The following is a 9455-nucleotide window of genomic DNA, read 5'->3' on the forward strand; positions in this document are numbered from 1 at the left end:
TTGGAGGGCGAGCAACCTCGGTGGGCCAGCCTGTACTCCACCTTGGTCCCGAGGCCCGTCGGGGACATCAGTTGGCGGCTCCTTCACGGGGCTGTGAGCACGGGCGTGTTTTTGACACGTTTTACCTCCCTTCCGGAGACTTGCCCTTTTTGCAATGTGAGGGAAACCCTGGCGCACGTCTATTTAGAGTGTGCCAGATTGCAGCCTCTTTTTCGGCTCCTCACAAATATTCTTTTGCGCTTTTGGCTTCATTTCTCCCCCCACCTCTTTATCTATACACTCCCCATCCGTGGCCCCACCAAGTCGCGGGATCTCCTAGTTAGCCTCCTCCCAGCCTTGGCTAAAACAGCCATTTATAAGACCAGAGAGCGGAGGTTGGCTCATGAGGCGTCCTGCGATTGCGAGGCCGTTTTCCGGCTCTCAGTACATTCACGTATCCGGGCGGAGTTCCTCTGGGCAACGTCCACCGACTCCCTTGACACCTTCGAGGAGCGGTGGGCGCTGTCCGGGGTTCTCTGCTCGGTGACCCCGTCCGGTTCTCTCCGTCTGACCCTCTGATTGAGGGAAAGAGCGAGAGCCGCCAGTCACAGCCGTTAGTTGCTGTGAATACCATTATTATTGTTTTCTAGGAGGGGTCCTATAATACATGGGTGTACCCCCCCTCCCTCCCAACCACCCACCCCGCAGCCGTGCCCATTTTGTTGGGCACTCTCAGGAGAGGGAGGGTCGGTGACCCTGGGCGCGGCACTAGGTAACTCGAGAGGGTGGAAGACCACGAGTGTCGAGGAAGCCCCCCCGCTCTAGGCCACCAGGTAACTCAGGAGGGTGGAAGACCACGAGTGCCGAGGAAGCCCCCCCGCTCTGGGCCCGGGCTAACCTGAACACCTCTCCCTCCTGAAAGCTGTTGTGTTATATCTCTTGATTGCGTTGTTTTGTTACTAAGTTTTTCTTTCTCCTCTTGTATTCTCTGTAATTGTTACAAATAAATTTCCTTTCTGTTTTAAAAAAAAAAAAAAAAAAAAAAAAAAAAAAACATTCCCTGTTACCTTACCCAGGAAAAAGGGACCTACTTAGCCTGCTCTTCTGCTGCTGTCCTCTGGCCTGGGTTTTCCTTGCTTTTTGCCCCTGCTTTCGGCTTCCCCCCCGACCGGGCCAGATGCTTTCCCTCTTTCTTTTCGTTGTTTTTTTTTCTTTCTCTGCTGTTGCTAGAGTACTCGCCGGCTGCCGGCCGGCTGTTAGCACCCCACCTGCCCGCCCTCGGACGCTGCTGCCGCTCCAGCTGAAACTCCCCCCCCCCCCAACCGAGAGGGGGGGGGGCCTGCAGGCCCGCTTCCCCAGAGAGGGGGAGTGGAAGGACCCAGCCCCCGGACCCAGCCCCCAGACCCAGCCGCTTGCTGTTTGTCTGCGGACCCAGCCCCCAGACCCAGCCCCTTGCTGTTTGTCTGCGGACCCATCTCCGGTCAAGAGGACTCTTATCACATGCTCCGGCATTTCTGAAATGCAAAAAAGAAAGCCCGAAACAGACAGAAAAACAGCCGTCCACCGGAGGAACACCGCCCGGGGAATCTACAAATCGCCGTGGAGGGGGCCTAAGACTGAGTAACTTTCTAACTGTGTTCTCGTGTGAGGGGAGGCCTTGACTATGTCTTAACTGTATTTGTAGGGACACAGGGGGTGTGGCACGGAGCTGCCCCCCGATCCATCTGTGTGCTCCCAACCCCCACACTATGATCTTTACCCCCCACTCCACCATCTTTGCTGGCTGTCCAACATCTGCCTCTGGACCCAGCTGCTCGCCCTGACTCCACCGCATGGGCCAAAAGCACCAGCCAACCAAATAGGACTCTCTGGACAAGCGTACGGTGGTTAATGTGCCCCCCCCCGAATTGTCCACCCCACAGCTTGTCCCTTTCTACCTGACCCAACTCCTGTTAATCACCTGCCACCGCCCCCGCTGGGGCATTGGCAATGGAGGGCACTGAGGTGACCTCCGCTGCTGCCATGCCCATCGCCTCTCCAGACTCTAGGGAAATCCCCCCAGCCGGCGGGAAAGGCCAGGGCAAGAAGAAGGGGATTGGCCCCGCTAAAACCACCAGGCCCTCCATGGCAGGGGCCACCCCCACTGCTGCGGCCCCACCACCGACCACGGCGTCCTGCCCCGCTGCCCCCTCACCAGCCCTGCGGATGTCCCTCCCTCAGCCCCCAGGATGTATGCCCGGGCGGCAGCAGCCCCCCGCCTGCCGCCTCGTCATCTCTCCTGCCCACCACCTCCGCCATCATCAATAGCAGCCAGAGCCCCTTTCCCACCATGACAAAGAAGCACAGTGTCTGATACCTCCTGGTGCCCGCCTCGCCCACGTGGAGACCTACATGCGGGCGTTGGCGAGGGTGTGGGGCCCTCGGCCATTGTGGCGGCCTCCAAAATGTACGGGAAGGTCGTTTTCTTCTTAGCATCGGAGGCTGCCGCCCAGGAAGCGGTGGAGAGGGGCCTGGCAGTGCGGGGGGGATGTTTGTCCCCCTAGAGCCGCTGGAGAACCTGGGCGTCTGCCTGGTCCTGACCTCTGTCCCTCCTTTTCCTCAATGCTGCCCTGCTACCCGCCCTTTCCACCCTGGGGAAACCTGTTTCTGTTATCAGCCCTCTCCCATGGGGCTGCAAGGACCCCACCCTCCGTCACATTTTTTCCTTCCGCCGCCAAGTGCAACTTTTACTGTCGTCAGCGGCGCGTGACGGAGTGGCACTCGAAGGGTCCTTCCTAGTCCCCCACCAGGGGGCCTGTTACCGGGTGTACTTTTCCATGGGGGAGGCCCGGTGCTACCTCTGCTGGGCGTCGGGGCATGTCCGGAGGGACTGCCCCTTAGCCTGGCAAAGAGGGGCACCTGGGATCCCCGAGACCCGGCAGGACATCGGCCCCGTCATTGCCGACACCCCTGGCCACCCGGTACCCGAACCTGCCCCCTCTCCTCTTCGGACCACCGCTATTCCCGCTCAGGCCCAAGGGGCACCTCCCCTACAATGTCCAGACAAGCGAGAGAGCCCCGCCCTCGCTGCTGACAATCTAGCGGAGCCTATGGAGGAGGGTGTGGCAGAGATACCAGCAGGCATAGGAGAGAGCCTGCCCCAGGGAGAATCCTCCCTCCCTATGTTGCCCCACCGTTCCCCCCTCAAGTTCCTGAGCCATCGCCTTTACCCCCTGACACGACCCCTGCTACCCAGCCCCCAGATGATGCCATGGAGGGCTGGGCCCTAGTCCAGGGGAAGCGAGGCAAGCGGAAGGCTCGAGCGCCGCCTCATCCACCCGAGGCGGAGGCCCCCCGGAAGACCAGGAAGGGGGGCACCAATGCCGAACCTTCCGCTTTGCCCACGAGTGCGTCCCATCCACCTGTGTCAGCCGGGAAAGACGTGGCAGCACCGGAGGGTAGTGTCTCCCCTCCACGGGAGACCCTCCGCTCCGAGACCCTTGAGGAAGCCCCTTCTGTCCTGATGCTACCTGAAGCCCCCGTGAACCCCGAGGTAACCGTCGTGGCGGGTGCTGGCGGGGAGAACCCCGGGGCGGTGGAAAGTGTCCTCTCCTCCATGTTCGAGGAGATCAAGGCCTTAGATCTGACCCCGGTCACCCAGGAGGAGGATGACCTTTTGCCAGCAAATCTTGATCTCCACCCCTCTTTTCCCCATGCTCCCTCCCCCAACTGCTGTTTCTGCTCCCACCTCCGAGGAGCCCCTGGACTTCTCCATCGACCCGGCCACTGATGGCACCTTGCTGACGACCACCGAGCCTGCTCAGGTGACAGCCGGCGCCACGCGGCCAGGGCATGAGTCGCCAGGGGCACCCCCTATTGGTGCAGAGCAATCGACTTCCTTCCCGGGCAGGGGCCCTACAGAAGATAATCCATCTCCTGATCCTGTGGCCGCTAAATCCACCACAGAGCGCGCGCCCAGTGTCACTGAGACCTCCCTCCCCACCCCCTTAACCCTTGAGACTGATTGGGAGGCGCCACCATCCAGCTGCCTGCCTCCCAAAACCCAGAACCTCGCCTCTGCCCCTGCCCCTGCCCCTACCCCTATCCAATTTACCTCCTGCAATATCATTGCTGACCTCGGGGCTGTCTCCTTCCCTTTCCCAACTGATGACCCCCAGGGAGCGGCCTTTATGTTTTCCTGCCCCGACCAATTAGGAGCTGCTATTTTCCCTCCACTGCCCCCTATCGCCCCAGAGCTTGAGGCGGGCCTAGAAGCTCCAGCCCATCAGGCACCCCGTCGGGGGTCTGCACCCTGCTTATCCATTTTAGTGGACCACAGGGCTGCACCAAGGGCTCCGCCGGGGAACAACGGGAAACCGTAACCCCACCCCCCCCATGAGCTGCGAGGAGAGCTGCGGAAGTTTTTAGAGGATGTCCGTGGCTCCCGCAACAAGGTACAACTTGCTCTCCAGCAATGGGGGGACTTTTCTCAAATCTTCCGGGCCACAAGGGCACTCATGGGGGAAGGTAAAGGGACAGGGAAGCAGGATGCCGCGGCCTACTGGCGGGTCCGCGTCTTCCGTGAACAATTACTCACCTACAGGATGGGTCACGGACTGCTGCGTGGCCCGCTGGGAGATGCGAGCGTCCCTGCCAGTGAGGACCCCCCCGACCCTCCCCATGACACCTCTCACCATCACAACGTTGAACACCCAGGGTTGTAGGTTGGCTCTCCTCAGGTCCCAGGTGCTCCCCTTCCTTCAGGAGGGAGGGTACTCTGTGGTTTTCCTGCAGGAGACCCATACGGACCCGACTGCTGAAGACAGTTGACGGCTGGAGTGGGGGGACAGGGTCTACTTTAGCCATGCCATGGTTTGACAGGCTGGAGTGGTGACCCTGTTCTCCCCTGACCTATGGCCTGAGGTGCTAGGGGTCGCTGAGGCCATGCCCGGTCGCCTGCTGCCTCTCCAGGCCTGTATGGAGGGGCTCGTGGTTAACCTCGTTAACGTCTATGCCCCGACATAGGGCCCGGAGCGGCTGCAATTCTACCAGCAGGCGTCCGCCTTCCTCTGCATCTTAGATTCTCACGAGTGCCTGGTCCTGGGAGGGAACTTTAATACCACCCTCGAGGAACAGGACCGCTCGGGGACCGAGCAGAGCCCGGCCACCACGGACACCCTCCAGGAGATAGTCCAACATCACTCCCTAGTGGACATCTGGCGCGACCACCACCCGGATGACACTTCCACGTTCACCTTTGTCCGGTGGAAGCCCATCGGTCGAGCCACTCCTGGTTGGACCGCATTTATTTATCACGCTTCCATCTCTCACGAGCCCACTCCTCCAGCATTCGGCTAGCCCCATTTTCTGACTATCATCTAGCCTCCGTGACAGCCTCCCTCTGTGCGGAGAGGCCAGGGCCGGCCTACTGGCATTTTAACAACAGCCTGTTGGAGGATGAGGCTTCATGACATCCTTCCGGGAATTCTGGCTGGCCTGGCGAGGGCAGCGGTGTGCCTTTCCCTTGGCGCCACAATGGTGAGACCTGGGGAAGGTGCGCGCCAGGCTTTTCTGCTGCGACTACACCCTGACCGTGGAGTTCTACTGCGTGTTTTGGGACGTCCTTGGCCCAGACCTAGTCACCGTCTGGGCCCAGTCTTTGCAGAGCGGGGTCCTCTCTCTTTCGTGCAGGCGAGCTGTGCTCGCCTTACTGCCGAAGAAGGAGGACCTCCGCAATTTACGAAATTGGCGTCCCGTCTCGCTCCTCAGCACGGACTACAAAATCGTAGCGAAAGCAATCTCGCTGCAGCTAGGGTCTGTGCTGGCAGACGTGATCCACCCAGACCAGACCTACACCATCCCGGACCGCAGTATCTTTGATAACCTATTTCTAGTTCTGTTTCCTAGTTCGGGACCTTTTGGAACTTGGGCTTAGAGACGGTCTGTTGTTCGCTCTCCTGTACCTAGATCAGGAGAAGGCGTTCGATAGTACCTCCTGAACACTCTGTGAGCGTTTGGCTTTGGACCCCAGTTTGTGGGTTTTCTCCGGGTGCTGTATGCCTCCGCAGAGTGTCTGGTTAAGCTCAACTGGACCCTGACCAAACCGGTCAGCTTCGGGCGAGGAGTACAGCAGGGGTGCCCCCTCTCAGGCCAGCTGTACACTCTGGCGATCGAGCCCTTCCTCTGCTTCCTCCGCAGGAGGTTGACAGGGTTGGTGCTGCGGGAGCCGGAGCTGCGGCTGGTCCTGTCGGCGTATGCTGATGACGTGCTCCTCATGGTCCAAGACTCAGGCGACTTGGCGCGGGTGGAGGCTTGCCAGGCCATCTATTCGGCAGCCTCCTCTGCCAGGGTCAACTGGGTCAAGAGCTCTGGCTTGGCGGTAGGAGACTGGTGGCAGGCGAGCTCCCTCCCACCCGCGCTTCAGACCATCCAGTGGAGCACGGGTCCGCTGGTCTACCTCGGCGTTTACCTTTCTGCCACGCATCCCTCTCCGCCGGAGAACTGGGAAAATTTAGAGGGCGGGGTGATAGAGCAGCTCCGGAAATGGACGGGACTACTCCGATGTCTCTCCCTTCGTGGGAGAGCGCTGGTGCCTAATCAACTAGTCCTGTCCAAGCTCTGGTACCGGCTCAACACCCTGGTCCCAGCCCCTGGTTTCCTGACCAACCTCCGGACATCGATTCTGGAGTTCTTTTGGTCAGGAATGCACTGTGCCCCTCTAGGGATTCTTCATCTAGCTCTAAAGGAAGGAGGACAGGGCCTGAAGTGTCTGCACACTCAGGTCTGCGTCTTCCGCCTCCAGGCCCTACAGAGGCTCCTTTATAGTGCAGGCAGTTCGGCGTGGAGCATATTGGCGCACGCCATCCTGCGCCGCATCCGAGGGCTCCGATACGACTGGCAGCTCTTTTATCTCTGTCCGGGAGGTCTTCCGTGAGACCTCTCCAGGCTGCCGGTCTTCTACCAGGACCTCCTCCGGACTTGGAAACGGTTTTTAACAACCAGATCCGTGGCAGCCACCGAGGGGGCAGATCTCCTCGCGGAGCCCCTGCTACACAACCCCCAGCTCCGTATGCAGGTGGCAGAGTCCTGCTCGGTGTGCCAGAGCTTAATCCTGGCAGAAGTCACGAGAGTCGGAGACCTCCTGGACTACGACCGGGGAGACTGGCTGGATCCCCTGACGCTCACTTGGCGCTCGGCGCTCTCCAGACCTCATACCCCCCGGCGCGTACTTCAGGAGGTGAAGGCCACTTTGCCGCCTGCTGCTAGAGTTTACCTCGATCGGGTCCTGCTCAAGGGCACGCCCCGTCCACCCTCTACCCCAGGCCCGCCAGACCTTTTAATTGGACCCCTGCCCCGTAGACCCAATCGACCCCTTCACCCCTTTACGGCGAGCCGGCTGCATGAATTGCAGCCGGTACGCTTCCAAACCGCGCCAAGGAAACATCTATACACGTTTGTGCTCCACACCCTTCACGCCCTCACCCTAGTGTCCCGCCCCGACACAAAGTGGCGAGACCTTCTGCCACCTTTGGAGGGTGAGCAGCCCCGGTGGGCCAGCCTGTATTCCACCTTGGTTCCAAGGCCCGTCGGGGACATCAGTTGGCGGCTCCTTCATGGAGCTGTGAGCAGGGGCACGTACTTGGCGCGGTTCAACCCCATCCCAGATACTTGTCCCTTTTGCGGTGTGTGGGAAACCCTGGCACACGTATATTTGGAGTGCGCCAGGCTGCAGCTCCTGTTCCGGCTCCTCTCAAATCTTTTATTACGTTTTTGGTTGCATTTTTCCCCTCACCTTTTTATTTATGCACTCCCCGTCCGTGGCCTCACAAAGTCGCGGGATCTCCTAGTTAACCTCCTCCTGGCCCTGGCTAAAACAGCCATTTATAAAACCAGAGAGAGGAGGTTGGCCGATGGAGTTTCCTGTGACTGTGGGGCCGTTTTCCGATCCTCGGTCCATTCACGTATCCGGGCAGAGTTCCTCTGGGCGGCGTCCACCGACTCCCTTGATGCTTTTGAGGAGTGGTGGGTGCTGTCCGAGGCTCTCTGCTCGGTGTCCCCGTCCGGCTCCCTTTGTTTTGATCCTTTGATTGGGGGAGAGAGTAAGGGACCCCAGCCCCAGCCATTGCTGCTGTGGGCACCACTACCTTAGAGGGGTCCTTTCACACATGGGTGCACGTGTCTCCCCCCGGGTTGTCCACCCCACAGCCTGCCCCTTTTGTTGGGTGCTTTCAGAGGAGGGAATTGTTGGTGACACTCGGGCGTGGCGCTAGGTAACTCGAGGGGGTGGCAGACCTTGACAGTCGATGAAGCCCCCTCGCTCTGGACCACCAGGTAACTCGGAAGGGTGGAAGACCCCCGAGAGTCAAGGAAGCCCCCCACTCTGGGCCCAGGCAAGCTAGAACACTTCCCTCCCCTGAAGCTAATGAGAAAACAATTGTGATTGGTTGCTGTGTTACACATTGCATATGCTTTTGTTTTGTTTTGTTTTTTGTAAGTGTGTTATGCAAATAAAAAAATACCTTTTTTGCTTCAAAAAAAAAAAAATTACTCTCCTATAGCCATCTGGCCTGACCCTGTCACATAATATAAAGATGCCATCTACTGATAAAGCTTATTTCTCTTCCCATGCAAGAATAGGTATAGCAAAGCTTTATACCAATAACAACATCAACCCAGAGGGCTGTACTGCCTTAGCTATACCAGAATAGTTTAAGGACTTGCATTTTCAAAGGAGTCTAGCAAGACAGTGAGGTTAAAGTGCAAATTTAAGCAATTACTCTAAGCCTAGAGAAAGTTACCTTAGAATTGACCTGTGACATGCACTAATGTAGTCGCTCATCTCCATCCATTTTGAAGAGCGATATTCTCACCTTGAGGGGGTTTTTTGCTTTGTTTTTTAAGTTATAATATAACTTTCTGATGTGCTTTCTATTTCCAGAGGAAATACAATAAGCTCACTGCCAGGCACATACAAACCTGTAAAAAAAACACCCCTAGAACAGGAGCAGCTGCAAAGGGGGGGGGGGCGCAATATATTGTAATTAATTTCCTAAGATGGGAGGAGACCGCACAAAGTAGCTCTGCTGCATGGTAAATAGATCCCCATTCTGCCAGTTGAATTGATTCTAGAGACTGTCTGCCTGGACCTTAAGCCTTTCAAGAGAAAAGGTGAGACTTGATGGCACCTTCTCAAAGGAAGCTTCACAGGGTTCTTGCTAAGAGATGAATACATCACATGGCATAGACAGTCCCCAAGCCTGGGTGGAGGGGGAATACAGCACTCCCTGCTGCAGACTGAGAGGGAAACACTCCCTGAATGGGGAGGATGAAGTCTGACACTCACAGCTACTGAAGGCTTCCTCCTCCCATTGTAAAGTGCGTTGAGGAGGGATCACTCCCAGGGGATGAGGGAAAAATCACCCCCCTGTTGCAAAAAGCAGGGAGAGACTAAAACAAGACAGCCAAGGGCTCCCAGGAATCCCTTCTCCACAGTGGCA

This window comes from Lepidochelys kempii, chromosome 3 (assembly GCF_965140285.1).
Source record: "Lepidochelys kempii isolate rLepKem1 chromosome 3, rLepKem1.hap1, whole genome shotgun sequence".
NCBI lineage: Eukaryota > Metazoa > Chordata > Testudines > Cheloniidae > Lepidochelys > Lepidochelys kempii.